This window comes from Mus musculus, chromosome 3, assembly GCF_000001635.26.
Source record: "Mus musculus strain C57BL/6J chromosome 3, GRCm38.p6 C57BL/6J".
In the NCBI taxonomy this organism is placed as follows: domain Eukaryota; kingdom Metazoa; phylum Chordata; class Mammalia; order Rodentia; family Muridae; genus Mus; species Mus musculus.
The window spans coordinates 100,799,057-100,819,357 of NC_000069.6; the positions used below are offsets into that span (position 1 = coordinate 100,799,057).

Here is a 20,301-nt window from a genome sequence, read left to right on the forward strand (position 1 = left end):
TCCACCCCCTTGAGGTAGTCACCTAACCTGCTGGCCAAATTACAGGTTTAAGTACCTGGAATTCCTCTTCATGCAAATGAAACATTGCCAACACCCCAGCCTCAGCCAATAATGTACACTCATCTCAAAAACCCCTACTAGGTTTATATAGCCCTTGTTACCCCAATTAAAGAAAGCTGTAACACTAAAAACCATCTTGGAGAAGGCTATTTCTCCCCAGCACTGAAGCCAATTGTGTTCCTGAAAGCCAATCCTGCCTAGACAAGCTTGTTCCTTTTATTTTCTGGCCTAGTGGCACAATGGTGCCTATATACCCCAAAGGCAGAAGCAGAAACGGGCTGGCAGCAACTTAGAGTTACATTTAGTAGCTACTATTGGAGTAAAATAACCTATATTTGCCTTGGCCAGATATCAAGGAAATTGGGACTATTTGGCAAATTGCAGCCAATAAACCAATATAGCTTGTGAGCTTACTGCTACTCGGTCAATCAATGCTAATATGGAGAAAGAGAACACGTCCTATTTATCCATGCTCTTGACATAGTTCATTCACAGTACCTGTTAACACACTCATTTTGCAAGTGAAAAATAATGATAGGTGAATGGAGGGGAAGTGTAACCATTGTCTCTCTTTAGTATTTGAAATCATAGATGGGGGTGGGGAGGCTGGCGGGGGCGGGGGGGTGCATCACGACCACCTCTCTTTTGAATTTGAAATACTGTACTTTTTCAGCCTTCATCTGTTTACTGTGAATAGAGACTATAACAGAAAGTCACAACCAGTCAAAGTAAAGAGAATAAGAGAGTCTACAGTGGTAACGCCCAAATGGGACATTTATAACATAGCCTCTAACCCCAGGCTCAGAGAACATCCTGGAAGCAGGCAGGGAAGCATGATTGTAAGAACCAATGCACTGGAGGACTGCTGCGAAACAGTGCCTTCTGGACAGGGCAGCAATGTTGCACTCAGGAACTCTCAGCACGATGGCTGCCTACTCAAGACCTGCACAAGAGCATCGTACCAGTTAACTTCAAAGCAAGGATAGGGAAGGGGTCACACAGCACTGCCCTTGGGTGAATACCTGTAGGCAGTCAGTGATTGCTGAGTGAGAGAGACAGTTTTCTTATGGGATGAGTCCATGCCCAACTGGTCAGCCCTATATCCATGTCTGTGTCAGCAACACTCAGTGGACTCAGTAGTGTGTGTGTGTGTATGTGTGTGTGTGTATAAGTGTGTGTGTTTACAGAAGAAGAGAACGTGAATTTGAGATGGGACGTGGATTGATAGAGAAGGAGTTGGACAAGGGAGGGAGAAGCAGAGATGACAAAAAAATCATCGTATTCATGTATAATAGTCTCATAAAATTTAAAATACCAGATGAAATGATAGCTATAGTTACACAAAAGGGAGAAAGGTGACAGCAACAGGACTTTGTTGAGGCCCATCAAGGGAGGGCCATTGTCTCCTGGTAAAGCATGGCTCTTTTTATAAATTCATTTCTATTCTCTCTTAATTCTTTTTAGTTTGCTCTGTTATATGATTTTTTTCATTGTTTTATTTTTATTTTTTAACATATATAAGAAATAAATGTAATAAACCAAATACATGGACAAAAAAATACAAGAATCATATGATCATCTCAATGGAAGCAAGAAAAGAAAAAGAAAAAGTCTTTGATAAGATTCAACATGCCTTCTTAATAAAAGCCCTAGAATAAGTAGGACTGACTGTAGGAAACATATTGACGCCCCTCAACAGAGGGATGGATACAAAAAATGTGGTACATTTACATAATGGAGTACTACTCAGCTATTAAAAAGAATGAATTTATGAAATTCCTAAGCAAATGGTTGGACCTGGAGGGCATCATCCTGAGTGAGGTAACCCAATCACAAAAGAACTCAAATGATATGTTCTCACTGATAAGTGGATATTAGCCCAGAAACTTAGAATACCCAAGATATAAGATATAATTTGCGAAACACATGAAACTCAAGAAGAATGAAGACTGAAGTGTGGACACTATGCCCCCTTCTTAGAATTGGGAACAAAATACCCATGGAAGGAGTTACAGAGACAAAGTTTGGAGCTGAGACAAAAGGATGGACCATCTAGAGACTGCCATATCCAGGGATCCATCCCATAATCAGCCTCCAAACGCTGACACCATTGCATACACTAGCAAGATTTTGCTGAAAGGACCCAGATATAGCTGTCTCTTGTGAGACTATGCCGGGGCCTAGCAAACACAGAAGTGGATGCTCACAGTCAGCTATTGGATGGATCACACGGCCCCTAATGGAGGAGCTAGAGAAATTACCCAAGGAGCTAAAGGGAACTGCAACCCTATAGGTGGAACAACAATATGAACTAACCAGTACCCCGGAGCTCTTGTCTCTAGCTGCATATGTATCAAAAGATGGCCTAGTCGGCCATCACTGGAAAGAGAGGCCCATTGGTCATGCAAACTTTATATGCCCCAGTACAGGGGAATACCAGGGCCAAAAAGTGGGAGTGGGTGGATAGGGGAGTGGGGGGGAGGGTATGGGGGACATTTGGGATAGCATTGGAAATGTAAATGAGGAAAATACCTAATAATAAATATTAAAAAACATTTAACAGTCTTAATACATATGAGTAACAAGCATGCTAAAAAAGAGATCATGGACATGTTCCTCCTCCCAGTTTCTCAAATAAAATAAAATATTTAGAATATACATAACAAAAGAGGTAAAAAAAACCCATCTACAATGAAAACTTTGAATGTGTGAAGAAAGAGATTAAGAAATATACTAGAATTTGAAGACCTCTCAAACGTATAGCTTGGTAGAATTAACATTGTGAAAAAAGACCTTCCTACAAAAACAATTTACTGATTCAATGAAATCACAATCAACATCCTCATCTCATTCTTCACATAAGTAGAAAGAAAATCCTCAATTTGATATGGAACAACAAAAGACCCAGAATAGCCAATTAGTCCTAGATAAGTGTTTGTTTCTATGCATCCTGCTCGTTTTAAGTGCTAAGTGCACCTGTCTATGACCTCAACTTTTATACATCTCTTTCTATTGAGTTGATTTTGTTCGATATTAGGATGGCTACTACAGCTTGTTTCTTGCGACCATTTGCTTGGAAAATTGTTTTCCAACCTTTTACTCTGAGGTAGTGTCTGTCTTTGTCACTGAGGTGCATTTCCTGTATGCAGCAAAATGCTGGGTCCTGTTTACATAACCAGTCTGTTAGTCTACGTCTTTTTATTGGAGAGTTGGGTCCATTGACATTGAGATATTAAGGAAAAGTGATTGTTACTTCCTGTTATTTTTATTGTTTTGATGTTTGTGTGGCTATCTTCTTTTGGGTTTGTTGAAAGATTACTTTCTTGCTTTTTCTAGCATGTAGTTTCCCTCCTTGTGTTGGTGTTTTCCATCTATTATCCTTTGTAGGGCTGGATTTGTGGAAAGATATTGTGTAAATTTGGTTTTGTCATGGAATATCTTGCTTTCTCCGTCTATGGTAATTAAAAGTTTTGCTGGGCATAGTAGCCTGGGCTGGTGTTTGTGTTCTCTTAGGGTCTGTATGAGATCTTTCCAGGCTCTTCTAGCTTTCATAGCCTCTGGTGAGAAGTCTGGTGTAACTCTGATAGGCTTGCCTTTATATGTTACTTGACCTTTTTTCCCTTATTGCTTTTAATATTCTTTCTTTGTTTAGTGCATTTGGTGTTTTGGTTATCATGTGACGGGAAGAATTTCTTTTCTGGTCCAGTCTATTTGATGTTCTGTAGGTTTCTTGTATGTTCATGGGCATCTCTTTCTTCAGGTTAGGGAAATTTTCTTCTATAATTTATTGAAGATATTTACTGGCCCTTTAAGTTGGGAATCTTTGCTCTCTTCTATACCTATTATCCTTAGGTTTGGTCTTCTCATTGTGTCCTGGATTTTCTGGATGTTTTGGGCTAGGAGCTTTTTGCCTTTTGCATTTTCTTTGACTTTTTTGTCAATGTTTTCCATGGTATCTTCTGCACCTGAGATTCTCTCTTCTATCTCTTGTATTCTATTGGTGATGCTTGTATTTATGACTCCTGATTTCTCCTAGGTTTTTTATCTCCAGGGCTATCTCCCTTTGTGATCTCTTTATTGTTTCTATTTCCATGTTTACATCTTGGATGGTTTTGTTCATTTCCTTCACCTGTTTGATTGTGTTTTCATGTAATTCTTTAAAGGATTTTTGTTTTTCTTCTTTAAGGGCTTCTACCTTTTACCTGTGTTCTCCTGTATTTCTTTAAGGGAATTATTTATGTCCTTCTTAAAGTCCTCTATCATCATCATGAGAAGTGATTTTAGATTCAAATCTTGCTTTTCCAGTGTGATGGTGTATACAGGACTTGCTATGGTGGGAGAATTGGGTTCTGATGATGCCAAGTAGTCTTGGTTTCTGTTGCTTATATTCTTACACTTGTCTCCCAACATCTGGTTATCACTAGTGATGCCTGCCCTCACGATATCTGACTAGAGCCTGTCCTTCCTGTGATCCTGGTTGTGTCAGAACTCCTCAGAGTCCAGCTGTCTCTGTGGTCCTGTGATTCTGGGGTCCTGTGATGCTGAGTGTGTCAGGGCTCCTGGGAGTAAAGCTGCCTCTGGGACCCTGAGATCCTAGTGTGACCAAACCCCTGGGATCCTGGGACCCTGGGATCCTGGGACCCTGGGAACCTGGGATTCTGGTCATGTTAGAGAACCTGGGAGTGGAGCTTCCTCTGGGTGTTGTGGGACTGGCTGCAGAGTTTGGGCCCAAGGTCTGCTCGGGGCTCCAGCCCAGACCAGAAGGAACCCATATCACTGGTCAGGTGGGGTTTCTGCAGCCCTGGATCCCACTGGTCCCTGTTACTCCCAGTGGTGTTGGGACAGATCGATTTTTGATCATATAATATATGATATAATATATGATGGAGACTGAGTCTGCCAATCTTCAGGAAGAAACACCAACCCCCCTCCCCCACTTGCCCACTCCCTCCCCCCACCCCACCCCTGGAAAGCTATCTGATCAACTTTAGAAATAGTATCAAGCCTACTTGAAATGCAGGTCAGCACAACACCTACTTTACCTTGTATTCCACTACCTAGCTTCTCTACTGTACTCTGTGTCTTGTCAAAATGATTTCAACAGGGATCACAGGAATCAGAGGGCTGAGGGGAACATTGTGTTTAACCTTTGCCTAAGTGGACCACTGAACTGGTTTTGAGTATCTTGTAAAATATGGCCACCTGTTTGAGTTTGTGCTAAAAATTTAAAAGTAGGACATGCCGGACCTTCCTTCCAGTGTGGGAGCTTTAGGAAGGAAAGATAGAAAATTAAGGGGACATGAAAAGGGGAAGACCCCTCACTTTGGGATCTAATTTGCTTTTCCTATTGACGGATAGTTTTTTTTTTTCTTTTAAATCATCAACACAATTAATAAAGCCAACATTGCCTGCAGAGATAACATACGTTTTCCTAATTAATAAAGGAAGTTAAGAATGGATTCAAACATAGCAACATTTTTATTGAGTTTAAAAGAAAAACTCCAGGGAGGACGACTATAAGTCTAAGCAGCTGCATTGAGGAGAGCAAGCAGGAAAGCAGAAAAAAGCCAGCATGCTGTTTGAGTGCCCAGACCATGGCTGTCTGTCACATGGTCCCAGGAAGGCAATCACATGGAAGGGGAGTGGGACTTTAGATAAAAAGAAAAAAACAAACAATAAACAAACAGAATGGAAGCCCAGAGTATCAGGAAAAAACGTACTTAGCTTTGGCCAGCATCCAAGGGAAAGAGACAGAAAAACAAAAGAGAAAGCTACGGAGTCCGGAGTCCGGACTCAGGTGGGCACAATGAACAACCTCCAGGCAATCTGAAGGTGCTGTGCTGGGGGTGGAAAGGAAAAGACAAAAAAGAATGATTATTGCACCTTTTTCTTTTATGTGGCTAAGGTGACCCTTCTTTCCTAGAGGCAGCCCTTCTTCCTGAGGGGAAGCCGGGTAACTGGCTCACCCAGCTGGAGTATAAGATTTCCACTGTTATGTTTTATGAAAAGAAAAGAGAAGCCAGGGATATGTTTGGTGGAGGCACAGTATGGTGTCAGGCCAAGGGGTGCCTCTTTGGACCCATGCCAGAGAGTTTAGTCTCTTAACCAGGACTTTCCCATAATGGGTCTGTATTGCTGCTCCAACATTTACTTAGAGCCATCATGGTTGAATTAGACCACACTAGCTCTGTTCTTTTAGCTCAAGCCTAAATAGTACACACCTTTCAACTATTCTGCTACAAAAGAAAATTCTTTTAGACAAGAAAAAATAACTAGCTTATATGTTTTTCCTTAACTTTTAAACCTTATTTACATTTAACCTTTGCTTCACGTTTTTTTTTTTAATTTTAGGGAGGGGGGACTGTAGTTTGAAGGCTATAAGCTATACTTGTCAAATCAACCAAGAGACCTCAACCAATATGGAGGGTCGGGGGTGGGGGTGGGGGTGGAGGTGTGGGAATGGACATATCTAACAGCTCAGAATCTCATCACCGAGTAAGTCTGAGCTGCCAGGTTGCTGGCGACTACACTGATATCTGGAAATGCTGCATTTTATAACCCATGGATGGATCTGCCTAGAGAGACTAGAATTTTTGGCAATCTTGCAAAATCACAAGAGTTTTAATTAAATAGCTTTCAACATAGCTTGACTTAATGAGTCGTAGGACAAAATGTTGAATTAACACAAAGACTTTTCTAATGGGGTGAAAACAAATAGGGGTGGCTTCTCTGGGCTTTCTATAATTGGAATCATCAACCAGAGGTGTCAGCTGAAGGCTCCCTGGTGAAATCCTTTGTCTCTGAGTCAGCATACAAAAATCAAATGCTGAAAAAAAAAAAGAGTTGACTTTTCAAGTGCAAAATCGTTCAGGGTCAGACAGAGATGGATTGGACTTTCCTCGCTCACTGAGAACTCATAATCTAGGAGTAGAGGTGAGAAGCAGAAGCGTCTAAGATGCCTATAAAGTTCAGTTGAATGTAAGAGACCTGAATATAAACACTTAAAGGCTTAAGTAGGGTGGAGGGTTAGTGTGAAGGGTCCTCAGCGTGCTCACTGCAAGGCTTGGGGGGGGGGGGGGGACTGAAGGTGCTTCCAAAGCTGGTCCAGGAAGTAAGGGTAATTAGATTAGGATGGGCAGACAGGTCAGGGTTCCAGGTGAAAAGTGTGGTTCTCGTCAAGCTGGCGCAGCACTGAAATTCCAACAAATACATAAGTCTCAGTGGAGCAGGACTATCCAGCAAGGAAATTATACGCATTCAGGAACAGCACAGGTGAGGCTAAAGATGGCTCAGCCGTTAAGAACACTTGTTCTTGCAGAGCACCTAAGCTCAATTCCCAGCCCTGGGTACCCACAGTCACATGCACACAGACATAAGCACGTACACAGAATAAAAAATACAATAAGTCTTATTTTTAAAAAAACGGCTTGGTAAATTGAGGATTAGACAGAGAAGAGGGCAGAGAATAAAAATAAATGTGACTTTGTCCTGAAGGGAGAGTAATACTTGATGGTTTATGTTTACAGAAAAGCAATCTAGCTAGGTTCTCCAGACTGCCTTACAGGGAGAAAATAATAATAAGAGAAATAAGCCAAGGATATTGAAATAGTTCGGCTAACACCAAAAAGCTCAAGCTACCACAATAGCAATAAAGAAATTTTTAAAATGTAAGTGAGATGCAGGTATAGTAACAGATTTGCAGGCCGGTTGTGTTGCTCAGGAGTAAAGCACTTATCTAGTGAGCCTGGGGTCCTGAGTTCCATCCCCAGTACCAGAAAATAAATAGATGAGGGCTGGAGAGATGGCTCAGTGGTTAAGAGCACTGACTGCCCTTCCAGTGGTCCTGAGTTCAATTCACAGCAACCACATGGTGGCTCACAACCATCTGTAATGAGATTTGATGCCCTCTTCTGGTTTGTCTGAAGAGAGCAGTGGAGTACTCATAGAAAATAAATAAAATAAATCTTAAAAAAAAAAAAAAAGAAAAGAAAGGAAGAAGACTCCTTTAAAAAATAAGTAGATGGGTTACTTCACTCAGGATGATACCCTCCAGGTCCACCCATTTGCCTAGGAATTTCATAAATTCGTTTTTTTAATAGCTGAGTAGTATTCCATTGTGTAAATGTACCACATTTTCTGTATGTACTCACTGATAAGTGGATATTAGCCCAGAAACTTAGGATACCCAAGATATAAGATACAACTTGCCAAATGCATGAAATTCAAGAAGAAAGAAGACCAAAGTGTGGACACTTTACCCTTTGTTAGAAATGGGAACAAAACACCCATAGAAGGAGTTACAGAGACAAAATTTGGAGCTGTGACGAAAGGATGGACCATCTAGTGATTGCCATATGCAGGGATCCATCCCATAATCAGCTTCCAAACGCTGACACCATTGCATACACTAGCAAGATTTCGCTGAAAGGACCCAGATATAGCTCTCTCTTGTGAGACTATGCTGGGGCCTAGCAAACACAGAAGTGGATGATCACAGTCAGCTATTGGATGGGTCACACGGCCCCTAATGGAGGAGCTAGAGAAATTACCCAAGGAGCTAAAGGGAACTGCAACCCTATAGGTGGAACAACAATATGAACTAACCAGTACCCGGGAGCTCTTGTCTCTAGCTGCATATGTATCAAAAGATGGCCTAGTCGGCCATCACTGCAAAGAGAGGCCCATTGGACTTGCAAACTTTATATGCCCCAGTACAGGGGAACGCCAGGGCCAAAAAGGGGGAGTGGGTTGGTAGGGGATTGGGGGGATGGGTATGGGGGACCTTTGGGATAGCATTGAAAATGTAAACGAGGAAAATACCTAATTAAAAAAAAAAGAAAAAAAATAAGTAGATGGATGCATCTGTGCTTTCTTGAGTTTGGCATAGATATTTCAAATTTTTATTTGTTTTGCTTGTGTATGTGTGGTATGCCTACATGTGCATGTGTGTGTTGGGGGAGGGGAGCTTGCTTCCCAGTGTAAATGCATGTAGAGGGCAGAGATCAACTTAGGGTGCCTTTCTCAATCACTCTGCATTGCTTTGAGACAGGATCTCTCACAGAACCTGCTGCTCACAGCTTCAGTTGGACTGGCTAGCTGTGTCTTCCTGTCTCTATCACCTGGTGCTGGGATTATGGGTACGTGGCACCATGTCTTGTTTTTGTGTGGGTGCAAGGGGTCTTAGCTTATGTCTTCATCCTTCTATAGCACGCACATTACCCACCAACGCATCTCCTTGGTCTAAATTTTAATTAATGTGTTCTCCGGATGCTGCACTGTTGCACACCAGAACCTCACAAGTGGACATTTAACAAGGCCTCAAGCAGCTGACTGCTTTCAGTTGTATTTTTGATCACCTTCATCTCGGTCTTAATCTCCAGTCTCCACTAGTCTTAAGTCCGGTTGGCCATCTGAACACATTTCCCAGTGAGTTCACCGGAGGGGGCCTTGGTGTAAAAATGATCTTGGTTCTGCTCACTGGTCGGTGTCGAGTATTGATGGCACATTGCAAGTGCAGCTTATGGGCTTGCTCTTAGGATCAACAGCCACAATACAGTCTTGATGAAGGCCCTAGCCAATTTTCCCAGGATCCCCTGAAGCTGAGGTGGCCTGTAGAGGAGATCAAGTTGAAGGGACTTGTCTGAATCTTTATCAGCCAATGAAGATCTTAGGCTGCCCAAGGAAGGGAACATGACCTTGATCACCGAATGGTCTTTAAGGAAATTGTGTAGTGGGCTGACAGCCAAAGTCTCTTGCATTTGCAGTAGAAGCTGCTAAGTGGATTCCTTCATTTCTGAAAAGAGATGGGGACAGCTTGTCACAGGACCAACACAAACCCACTGAACACCAGAGAAGAACAGATAGGGTGAGTGTTCATGATTACACAAGGGACAACGTAAAGCAACATCAGTGCTACAAACCCTCTAGTGCAAAGTTCTCCATCTGTTTATTCATCTGCTGTCTGCAAGCTAAGTTCCCTGCTGGTGTACTGGGAGTCAGAATGCCAGAGACAGTGTGGTCAGGCCTCAAGAAAGAAGGGTACCTGGCCACAGACATCCGCCACACTACAAAGCAGTGTCTCACAACTCAGTGTGTGTTGTAAGTGGGTGCTCATGGAAGGAGAAGAGGGTGCCAACCCTATCCCAGCTAGGGGAGTGAGAGAGTAGGATTTAGGAAGTCATCGTGACTTCTGAGGCCTGAACAAGGGTTAGTGTTGAGTAAAGAAGTGGGAAAGACAGCGCCAAGCACAGAGGCAGGACAGGCTCAGATGGAGGAAAGCCTGAGGCACAGGTCCAAACCTTCTTGGAGCTCTGAGCTTGGAGACTCAGCTGCAGATGCCTCAGACGCCATAGGACCTGGGTGTTCAAATCTCACACTAGACAATGAAAGTGTTGCCTTTCAACCTGCTCACTCTCCAGCCTCACAGGCTGAGTCACACAATTCTATATGACTTCTGCTTTGAAAGCTCTAATCAGCCAGTAAACCCTGCCATCTGAACTATAAACAGGCCATTGCATTAGGAAGCAGAGTGAGGGTTATGGCTCACTCTGGTACTGGCTTAGTTTGGTTTAAAAAGTTTAGAATCAGAGCTGGAAAGAGAGCTCAGTGGGCAGAGTGGGCAAGCACAAGGACCCAACTAGATCCCCAGCACCATTCAGAGAAGCATGGTGGTGTAAACATATAACCCTCCGGCTGCAGGGCAGGGCAGAGATAGACAATCCCTTGAGCTTACCTGTAAGCTGATCTATTGCAATGTGAGCTCCAGGTTCAGTAAGAGTGTCTCCCTCTCTCCCCATATATATGTGATATATATATATATATATATATATGTATATATATGTATATATATATATATATATGTGTGTGTGTGTGTGTGTGTGTGTGTGTATGTATGTATATATGTATGATATATATGTATGTATGTATATGTATATTTGATATATATATCAAATGATAGGGGCAAACACTGGATATAAACCTCTGGCTTCTACATGCACACACACACAAGTGCACCTGCACACACACATGCACATGTGCCTTTACACACCAAATTTTAAAAAACCAAACTTTTAGAATTAAATAAGTAAGTACAAAGCTCTTCACTAGTGCAACCTTGCAGATGAAGAAACTGAGGCAGAGGAGACTGAAAGGGCATCTTCATGGTCACACAAGGGTGTAAGAGGTGAAACCTACCAGTCAACACACAGCCTCTGTGTCCCTCCAATGACATCCTAAATCTTTGGCTGGAGCTCCCTTGTCAAGCCTACTAGCCTCTTTCTTTAATTGCCAGCAACAGGAGCTACCGGGCAACAATCTTTCTGGGTCAAATGGCCATTCTCATCTAAGTGTGGCCACCTCACAGTGGCTGAATTACTTCTGCAGTCTGTTTTCCTGGAGCTCATGAATGGCAAAGCTGGAAATAATCTATGAGCTTTATTGTTAGAGTAAGAGAATGATTTACAAGGACCTGGCAGAGGTCATCAGCCTTGGCGGGGAGGGAAAACAAGAAATTGCTCAAAGCCTGTAATTCCAGAGAGTGACAAACACCATAGTCACCTGAAACCATGGTTTCAGCTTGATGTTCCCACTCTGCTTTGTGTTTCCCACCAGGCCATTAGTTTGTTTGCTTAGCTTAATAAGCCTGGGTACCTACTTCCTGACAGGCTTCTAGAACAGCCGCCCCAGTTCTCTACTACAAATGACTCCACCATTTCTTAGGAACCTCCATCTCCTTGATTGTTTGGCGGTAGTCTCATTCTAACTCAAGGTGTGTGGGATACCTTGTGACCAGAAGGAAGAAAGAGGCAGACCGTGTGCCAATGACGGTGACTTCAGTGTGTGAGCAACCTGGAATGAAGCAATAGAAAGTGTGTTCTCGGACTCCAGAAACTTGAAAACAGGTTAATGTTTGTTAGTTGTCCCAAATATGATGACTTCTTACTATGGAGGAAAGAAAGGCTTAGCTTTTCTCTCACAAGAGCTTTTCTCTCTTCTTGTTTGTTTTGAGATAGTATTTTGCTGTGCAGTCAACGCTGCCCTCAAACTCTTCATCCTCCTGTCTCAGCCTTCTGAGTGCTGAGAATATAATAACTATGGGCTGCCACATGAACCCTTCATCTATACCTGTGGGAATTCAAGTGTCTCCAGTTTGATTTCCTAGTTCTAGCAGGAGCCAAGAACATGCAGAGGCTTTGTTGGGACCTGTTCGATTGTCTGTGAAGGCCCTTCATTGTGCCAGTTTTGAAATGAGACTTAGGTAGAATAAAACTTTATAGAATTGCATTCAGCTTCAGACATCAATACTCGTAGTTATGTTAGACCAGACAAAAACACAGAGTTACACAACTTTACCATGCAATAGTAAGTTGTAGCTTACTGTGATTGGATGGATTAATAAGCCAGCTTTCCATCACCGTGACCAGATACCTGAGATAAACAACTTAAAGGAGGAAAGACGGACTTAGACTCGTGGCTTCAGTGTGTGGTCATTCGCTCTGTTGTTCCTGGACTGAGGGTGAGGCAGATCGTTAAGGCAGGATGCACGTGGTGGGACCAAGCTGCTGACTGTGTAGTTGCTGGGAGTAGAGATGGAGGGGATGTGGAAGAGAGACAGGGAGTCAAGGATCTCCTACCTCCAACCAGGTTGCATCATCTAAAGTCTACACTACCTATCTATAACCCATAAACATTTATAAGTCTACAGGTGGAGGATCTATTCATAAGGTCGGACCCTGCATGACTAATCACTTCCCCAAAGTCCCACTTCTGAATACTTTGGGAGCTAAGACTTTAACACAAGAGTTTAGATGCAAATTTAAATCCAAACCATGGGGCTGAAGAGATGGCTCAATGGTTAAGATCTATCTTAACTTGCTGCTGTTTTAGAGGACCCAAGTTTAGTTCCCAACCACATCTGGCAGCTCATAACCACTTCCTTTCTGGGCACGCACACACACACACACACACACACACACACACACACACACACAGTGATGATTATGATGATGGTGATGAGATAAATTTAAAACAACCCCAAACTGTAACATTAGATAATTCATTTTAAAAAGTGTTGATTTACTAAAAAGTTATGACAATTTGTACTAATCAGCACTCACTAGAGGAACAGAACAAATATAACAAATATATATTAAAGGGCTTACACATTAAGGCCAGAGTAGAACAACAGCAGTTGACTCATACCAGAGAGGTTGAGAACCTGGCAGAGCTCAGACCATGAAACTGGTGCCTCCCTACTCTTCCTGGGTTGTTGAAAGCCTGGATGGTGCCCCGAAACACTGGTTCCAATATTAACAAAGGAATCAGCAGAGACAACAACAGAGTAGATGAACTTTCCAGGGAGAATGAAAGCCATTCCAGAAAGAATGTCATTTGCTAAGTCTCTCGTGTTCCATTCTCCCTGTCTTTTACTTCTTTAAGTCCAACTATTGTCAAATTGTCGAAGGGTTTAAAGGTTAACCAGGCCAGGAACCTATTTCTTTATGCTTTGTTTATCTATTCCTTTTATTCTCCAAGGGGCTAGAAACATGCTCAATTTAATTATTTCTTAAAATTCAGATTTAACCAAGATGGACGTGCCTGTAATCTCAGCACTCAGGAGATGGTAACAGGAGTTCAAGGCCAGCTGCAAAACATTGTGAGTTTATAAACAACATGGCAACTTGACATCTTGTCTGTCCCCTGACATACAAAAATTAAGATTTAACTAGGATATGTTGGGCAAGGGTTAGCTCAATGAAAGAGGGCTTATGTTGTATGCATTAGGCCCTGGATTCCATCTCCAATGCTGTAGATTGTGTCTTGGGATGGTGGCAACATGGTGATGTGTGAATCTATGGAAGACACAGATTGACTCTCTCCACCCTGTAAGCATCCATGTTCACCTGGCTCAGGCCATGAGACAGGTTTGCGTGAATAGTAGTATGAGGGAAGAGACAGGAGAGAAACAAATAGGGGTTCAAAATCAGCTGTGACAGCCACCAGGAAAGAGGACAGAAGAGAGAAGGTCAAGCATGCCTATGTATACCCAAGATTCTTAAGACAGCATCCTTCCAGGGAAGAATGAGAGAGCTTGTGGCTCTGTCCTACATTTCTGATCCTGTAGAAAGCTGCTGAGCTGCCATTGTAACCACCCTTCCTCCCCTCCATTCTTCTCGTCCCCATCTTTCCTTCCCTCTGTCTCCTAGTTGGTTGGCTCTTATCCTTCAGTCTAGCTGACTTTAGGATTCTTTCTATTTGTGTTTAAGCTATTTCTGTATTTCACTGATGCCTTCAGCAGCAGCAACGGGGGAATGCAACAATATCCAGAGGTGCTTGGCACCCCAACAGTCCACTGATTGATGATCAGTCTATGCTGAAATTTCATGTCTGTAAGGTGGAGTGATATTCCCAACCCCAAGGATTGTTGGGATGGTTAAGTGAGATAAATATGTGGGAATCTATGACACACAGTAGAACTCCCTCAGTCAAGATGTTTGTGGATCTGAACTCACAAGGGTCTTTCCACAACCATTGAGTTACACCTGCCATTATCTACTTGGACTGGGTAGATGTGTCCTCAGTCACCCATCTGTAAGACTGTACACTGGCAAGTAAGTATTTTGCTAGTCATGAGAGGCTGTCATAGAGTGGGACACCTCATTTTTCCATTAGGACACAAGCTCTGATTGAGTTGGGCTGATACTTTTGAACTCATATAGCTCCCAGCCTCTTCTCTGGATGCAAGTCAGTTTCCTTCCCTACTCTATGTCCCATGATCCTTCAGGATATCAACATTTTCAATACACTAGCACTGATTCACAGATAGCAGGCACAGGACATTGAGTTAGGCTGTGAAGAACCTGAAGATTTACCATGTGATGAGTTTGTCTCCTCTCTCTCTCTCTCTCTCTCTCTCTCTCTCTCTCTTTCTTCTTTTTTTGTGATAGATTGAAAGAAAATGGCCCTCATATCCCATAGGGAGTAGCACTATTAGGAGGTGTGGCTTTGTTGGAGGGGATAGGTGACCAGGGGGTAGGCTTTGTGGTGTCATAAGCTCAAGCCTGTCTCCAGTTGCCTGTGGATCAAGATGTAGAACACTCAGCTTCTTCTCCTGCACCATGTCTCTCTGTATACCACCATAATGATAATGGACTAAACCTTTGAACTGTAAGCCAGACCCAGTTAAATGTTTTCAATCATAAGAGTTGCCATGGTCATGGTTTCTCTTCATGGCAATAAAACCGTAAGATGTTTTCCCATAATATTTTTATTTGTGAATTTCATATCATGTGCCCTGATTATAACAACTTTCTAGTCCTCCCAGCTCCACCCCCAACCTTTGTGTCCTCCCCCACAAATAGAAGGAGGAGGAAGAGGAAGAGGAGGAGGCAGAGGAGGGGGAAAAGGGGGGAAGAAAGAGGAAGAAGAGGAGGAAGAGGGGGAGGAGGAGGGAGAAGAAGGAAGAGGAGGGAGAAGAAGAAGAGGAAGAGAAGAGGAAGAGGAAAGGGAAGAGGAAGAGGAAAGGGAAGAGGAAGAGGAAAGGGAAGAGGAAGAGGAAAGGGAAGAGGAAGAGGAAGAGGAAGAAAGATGGGATTCTTATGGACTTAGAAGGATGGGAAGTATCTGGAGTATGAGAGAGAAGAGCATACCTTGTACTGGGAGCATTGCATGTGCAAACCTAAATCTCACCAGTGCCGAGAAGGCAGTGAGTGGCAGACACAAGCAAACACAAGTGTTTGTGTCCCTCTGCAACTGGCTTCTTTCGGTAAGATCTTGGCTAGCTTTTCATCTCTGTACACACCAGCTTCCTTGTCCGTTTTCATATTTGCATAGCATTGTATAATCCAGACAACTCACTCATCTATCTCGCCTTAGTGAGGTTTAAGTTGCCGCCTTCAGTGTATGAAAGCACCTGTCTGCAACATTGCTAGTACAGTCTGCTGGCCAGGCTGACATTAGAATCTCCGTAGCTTTATTTGGCATTAAACTGATGGCTGAGCCTATGTTTTCATACATTTTGAATGTGATTTGTGATTTCTTTATAATGAACAGTAAACTCATATTTTTCAGCCATTATTCTCTGGAATTACAGTAAACTTCTATATGAAAAACAACCCCTCAGAAGATGAGCTCTGAGAGCTTCCTCCATCTGCCATTTGTCTTTGATTCTCGTTTTGTTTATTGCATCAATGATATTTTCTTTTCCTGTGTCACAAGCCATCACAGAAAGTATTAACTTGAAACAATGGCCACCTTTTGCTCAAGACAGACTCAGCTGAGAAAGGTCGTTCTGTGTTCCACAAGTGCTCTGTCCTTCGCTGCCAATAAAGAGGACATAGCTAGCCACCTGGTAGGCCAAAAGCTTTCTCAGGGTGGTCACAAGACAGTTAAAAAAATTTAAAAACAAGCAAAATACCAGCAGTGAGGCAGTACCAGTGCCCATGTCTGCTGCTGACCCAATGGCAAAATAAGCAGGGCTTTAAGCAAATCAGGGGGCTGAGGCTGGAGACAGCATGGGAGGTCAGCATAGGATGGTGAAGTAGAGAGTAAGGAGTCAGGCCATCCAGCACACGAGCTATTAGAGTTTGTATGTGCTCAGCCCAGGGAGTGGCACTATCAGAAGGTGTGGTCCTGTTGGAGTAGGTGTGGCCTTGTTGAAATAGGTGTGTCACTGTGGGTGTGGGCTTTAAGATCCTCATCCTAGCTGCCTGGAAGCCAGTATTTTGCTAGCAGCCTTCAGATGAAGATGTAGAACTCTCAGCTCCTCCTGCACCATGCCTGGTGAACATGGATGCTGTCATGTTTCCACTTTGATGAGAATGGACTGAACCTCTTAATCTGTAAGCCAGCCTGAATTAAATGTTGTCCTTTATAAGACTTGTATTGGTCATGGTGTCTGTTCACAGCAATAAAATCATAACTAAGACACCAGCTATACCCCAGACTAAAGTCTTTCTCTTGTTAATTCTCCTGGGCTACTTTTTTTTTTTTTTATGCAATGTATCACTATCTATTCTCAATCTTTCTGATGCTGCGACCCTTTAATATAGTTCCTCCACTTGTGGTGACCTCCAACCATAACATAATTATGTTGCTTCTTCATAACTGTAATCTCACTACTGTTATGAATTGCAATGTAAGTGTCTGATATACAGACTATCTGATATGTGACCCCAAAGGAGTCTCAACCCACAGGCTGAAAACCACTGCTCTATGGTCTTGGATTCTGGATTTTGGGCTGTGTTTAGGAAGCCCTTCCCTGTCCTAAGATTACAAAGGTAATTATTATGTTTGTCTAGTCCTGTCATAGATTCATAAATTATCCATAATCTTTGAGTCACGTGTAATTTACCCTTGTGTTTGCTACACAGTTGCACACGTATATTCTTCTTCTTGCAGCACAGCCTCCTGGGCAAGGCTTTACTACTGAGGGGCAGCCACAGAACTACACTCATTAGTTAAAGCAGTTCTTTGGATTTTTTTTTTCCTATTTGAGAAGGTTGGGACACTCATAAGTGAAGCAAGGCTGAGAACAAACAACTCTCAAATCTCAGTGGCTGTGGCATGAAAGGTGTTTTTCATAACCACCGGTGGCCTCACTGGGGAGACCAGATCCTATGAGGAGCACATGTGGCGCCTACACATTGTCCATTGGCTAGGAAGACACAGGGCCAATCCTGTCAGTAGGTCAGGGAGGACTAGTTCTCCTTTGAGTGATAGCAGCAGTTCACTGCTCTGGCTATCCTTCCTGTGGGTGTGCAGTTTCCCAAAGCTGTGGTTATGAACACCCAGAGCCTATGCAGCCTCTGGCCCATAGGCCTTAGATGCTGCTGAGAAGGAGAGTGCCCTGAGAGACTGAGGCAATGGAGTTGTCTCCTAGGCTGCCTTAACCATATCCCAGGCAGTTTAAACAACATTTGTTTCTCAGAGTTCCAAGACTGAGGTACCATCTCGAGGGAGGTCTGATGGGGATGATTCTGGGAACTGCTGACCTTTTGTATGTAGTTCTTCACGTGGCAGAGAGAGGAGGCAGAGAGAGTGCTCTCCAGAGTTCCTTCTATCAAGACATTGATCTAATCCTAAATCACCCCCCCCCATACGCCCACCACCCTGAGGGTTCAGATTTCAGCACATGCGGTCTTGTGGGTGTAGCTCAGTGGCAAGAGCACTTTTCTTGTGCATGCAAAGCTGTGACTTCAACCCTGAGCTCTGCAAAAGAGTTAAAGCAAAAAAGTATTTCATTTCAACATACACCTTAAGAAAGAACACAAGGACTTCGGTACCCACCAAAAGGACATGTTGAAGTCTTGACAATGCCTCCCTTCTTGGGAACTCAAGAATGTGACCCTCCTTGGAGTAAGTCTAGCTACAGAAGTAAGCAGATTTCAGTGAGGTCTTCAGCACGGGTTATAAGCAAATATGACTGGTACATTTTACAAGGAGAAGCATCCTGACATATGTGTAAACAGGAAGGGGAAACCATCTCCAGGGGAAGGAGAGAAGCACTCGCCCATGGGGGCAGATTCTTCTCTCAGAGCCCTCAGAAGGAGCAAACCTACCAGTACCTTCATGCCTCAGCCCCAGACCGTACACCAACGGACACCAGCTGTGTCCGCCAACTCTGTTACAACTTGGCTGACTACCTCACGTGCCACAACAGCCACCTCCAACTGCTTGGTCAGAGATGTCTGGTTGCTGTTTTCAAAGGCAGCATCCCCACTCTGATAGGAAAGAGAGCTGTGGTCAGTTGTTAGTGTCCCCTAAGACCTAATGGGGTAGCACTGAATTTGGAGTCAGCTGACCAGAGATTTTATCCGTGCTCCAGTGTATTCTGGCTTAGTGAGGATTGTAAACAAAATTGCAAACTAGTAAGTCCGGGGGTGGCTTCCAGGAGACTATGTCTGGGGCCTTGGGCTGAAAGGAAAGATAGAGAGAAGGCACGGCGTCTGCCTCAGACACTGCTCCCGTCAGATGAAATAGAGCTCCTTAATTTTTCAGGACTGTGGCTTGAAGTCAGGGCCTTGTGCTTGCTAGGCGCTGCTCTATCTATCAATGTACTATATTTCTAGTCCAACTCCTTAATATTGGTTAAGTAACAGCAACACACACACACACACACACACACACACCGCCACCGGTACTGAACCCTTTGGGGCTTCCTGCAATAAGATTACAAAGGTCTGTTCTTGCTAGCTCTGCTGAATATAAGGTCTTTCCCCTAAATATGCTTGAGATAATTGGTGGTAGTTTCAAAATAGTTAGTAGAAACAATCTTGAGTCTTCTTCAACACAAAGCAAGGACACATGACTGAGGTGACAGATATTCCAGTGACCCTGATATGATCAGTTAAAACTGCACACACATATGAAATGTCACCCTGCCCTCCATAAAAATAGTTACATTTAAGTACTATGTGTCAACGACAAGTAAACATACATGTTAAAGATCTCCTTTAGCAAACCGTCTTAAAATTCCAAAGCTTTGTGTACTAGTTACTCTTCTGTTGCTGTGATAGAAGATCATAACCAAGAACAGGGAGTACTTAGTATCATCCAGTCCCAGCGGGGTAAGAATCCTTCATTTCAGGGAGCTGTGGGAGCAAGCAGCAGGCATGGTGGCAGGAGGCTGGGAGCTTCCAACTGTAAATGAAGGCAGCAGAGAGAGAGAGCAAACTGGAAGTGGGGTGTATATAATCTCACTGCCTGTCCCCAGTGATGTACTTCCTCCAGCAAGACTGCACTGCCTAAGCCTCCCCAAACAAACTGAAAACCTACTGTTCAAATATCAGAGCCCGTTGGGGAACATTTCTCATTCAAACCACCACACCTTGCTAACCACAAGGTATTGTTTTTAGAGCTGGTTTTGAATTATACTAGTGTATGAAAGGGCGCCTGAAATATGGCTTTAAACGTAGGGCTCTTACTTAGAACAGCTGAGGCTCCCTATAGTGGTTTGCCTATTAAGAGTCCTCCTGAAGGTTCGTTTGTTAAAGGCTTCCTGGTGGCTCCAACTTCACTGAGAGCTTACTCTGTTCATGGACTCAGAGTGGGGTCTATTAGCAGGAAAGGCCCGGCTGGAGGAAGTAGGTTAGTAGGCATGTCTGGGAAGAGTCTGTCGTGTCTTGGCATTCCTGTCTTATTTTCTTTTCTCCTTCCTGGCTGCCATGAGGTGACCCGCTCTGTGCTACCACATCTGAAAGCCATGATGCTGTACCTTGCCTGAGGATAGAGACAGCTAACCTT

At 43.3% G+C, this 20,301-nt stretch overlaps 1 long non-coding RNA gene across 1 annotated transcript; it reads right to left on the reverse strand.

Moving 5' to 3' along the window:
• Window positions 1-12,482: 12,482 nt before the first annotated feature.
• Window positions 12,483-18,697, reverse strand: Gm40107. Its single transcript, XR_867504.2, has 3 exons — window positions 18,624-18,697; window positions 18,346-18,424; window positions 12,483-12,635 (listed from the first exon to the last, which is right to left on the reverse strand). It is a non-coding gene; the product is annotated as a predicted gene, 40107 (long non-coding RNA).
• Between the last annotated feature and the right edge of the window lie 1,604 nt (window positions 18,698-20,301).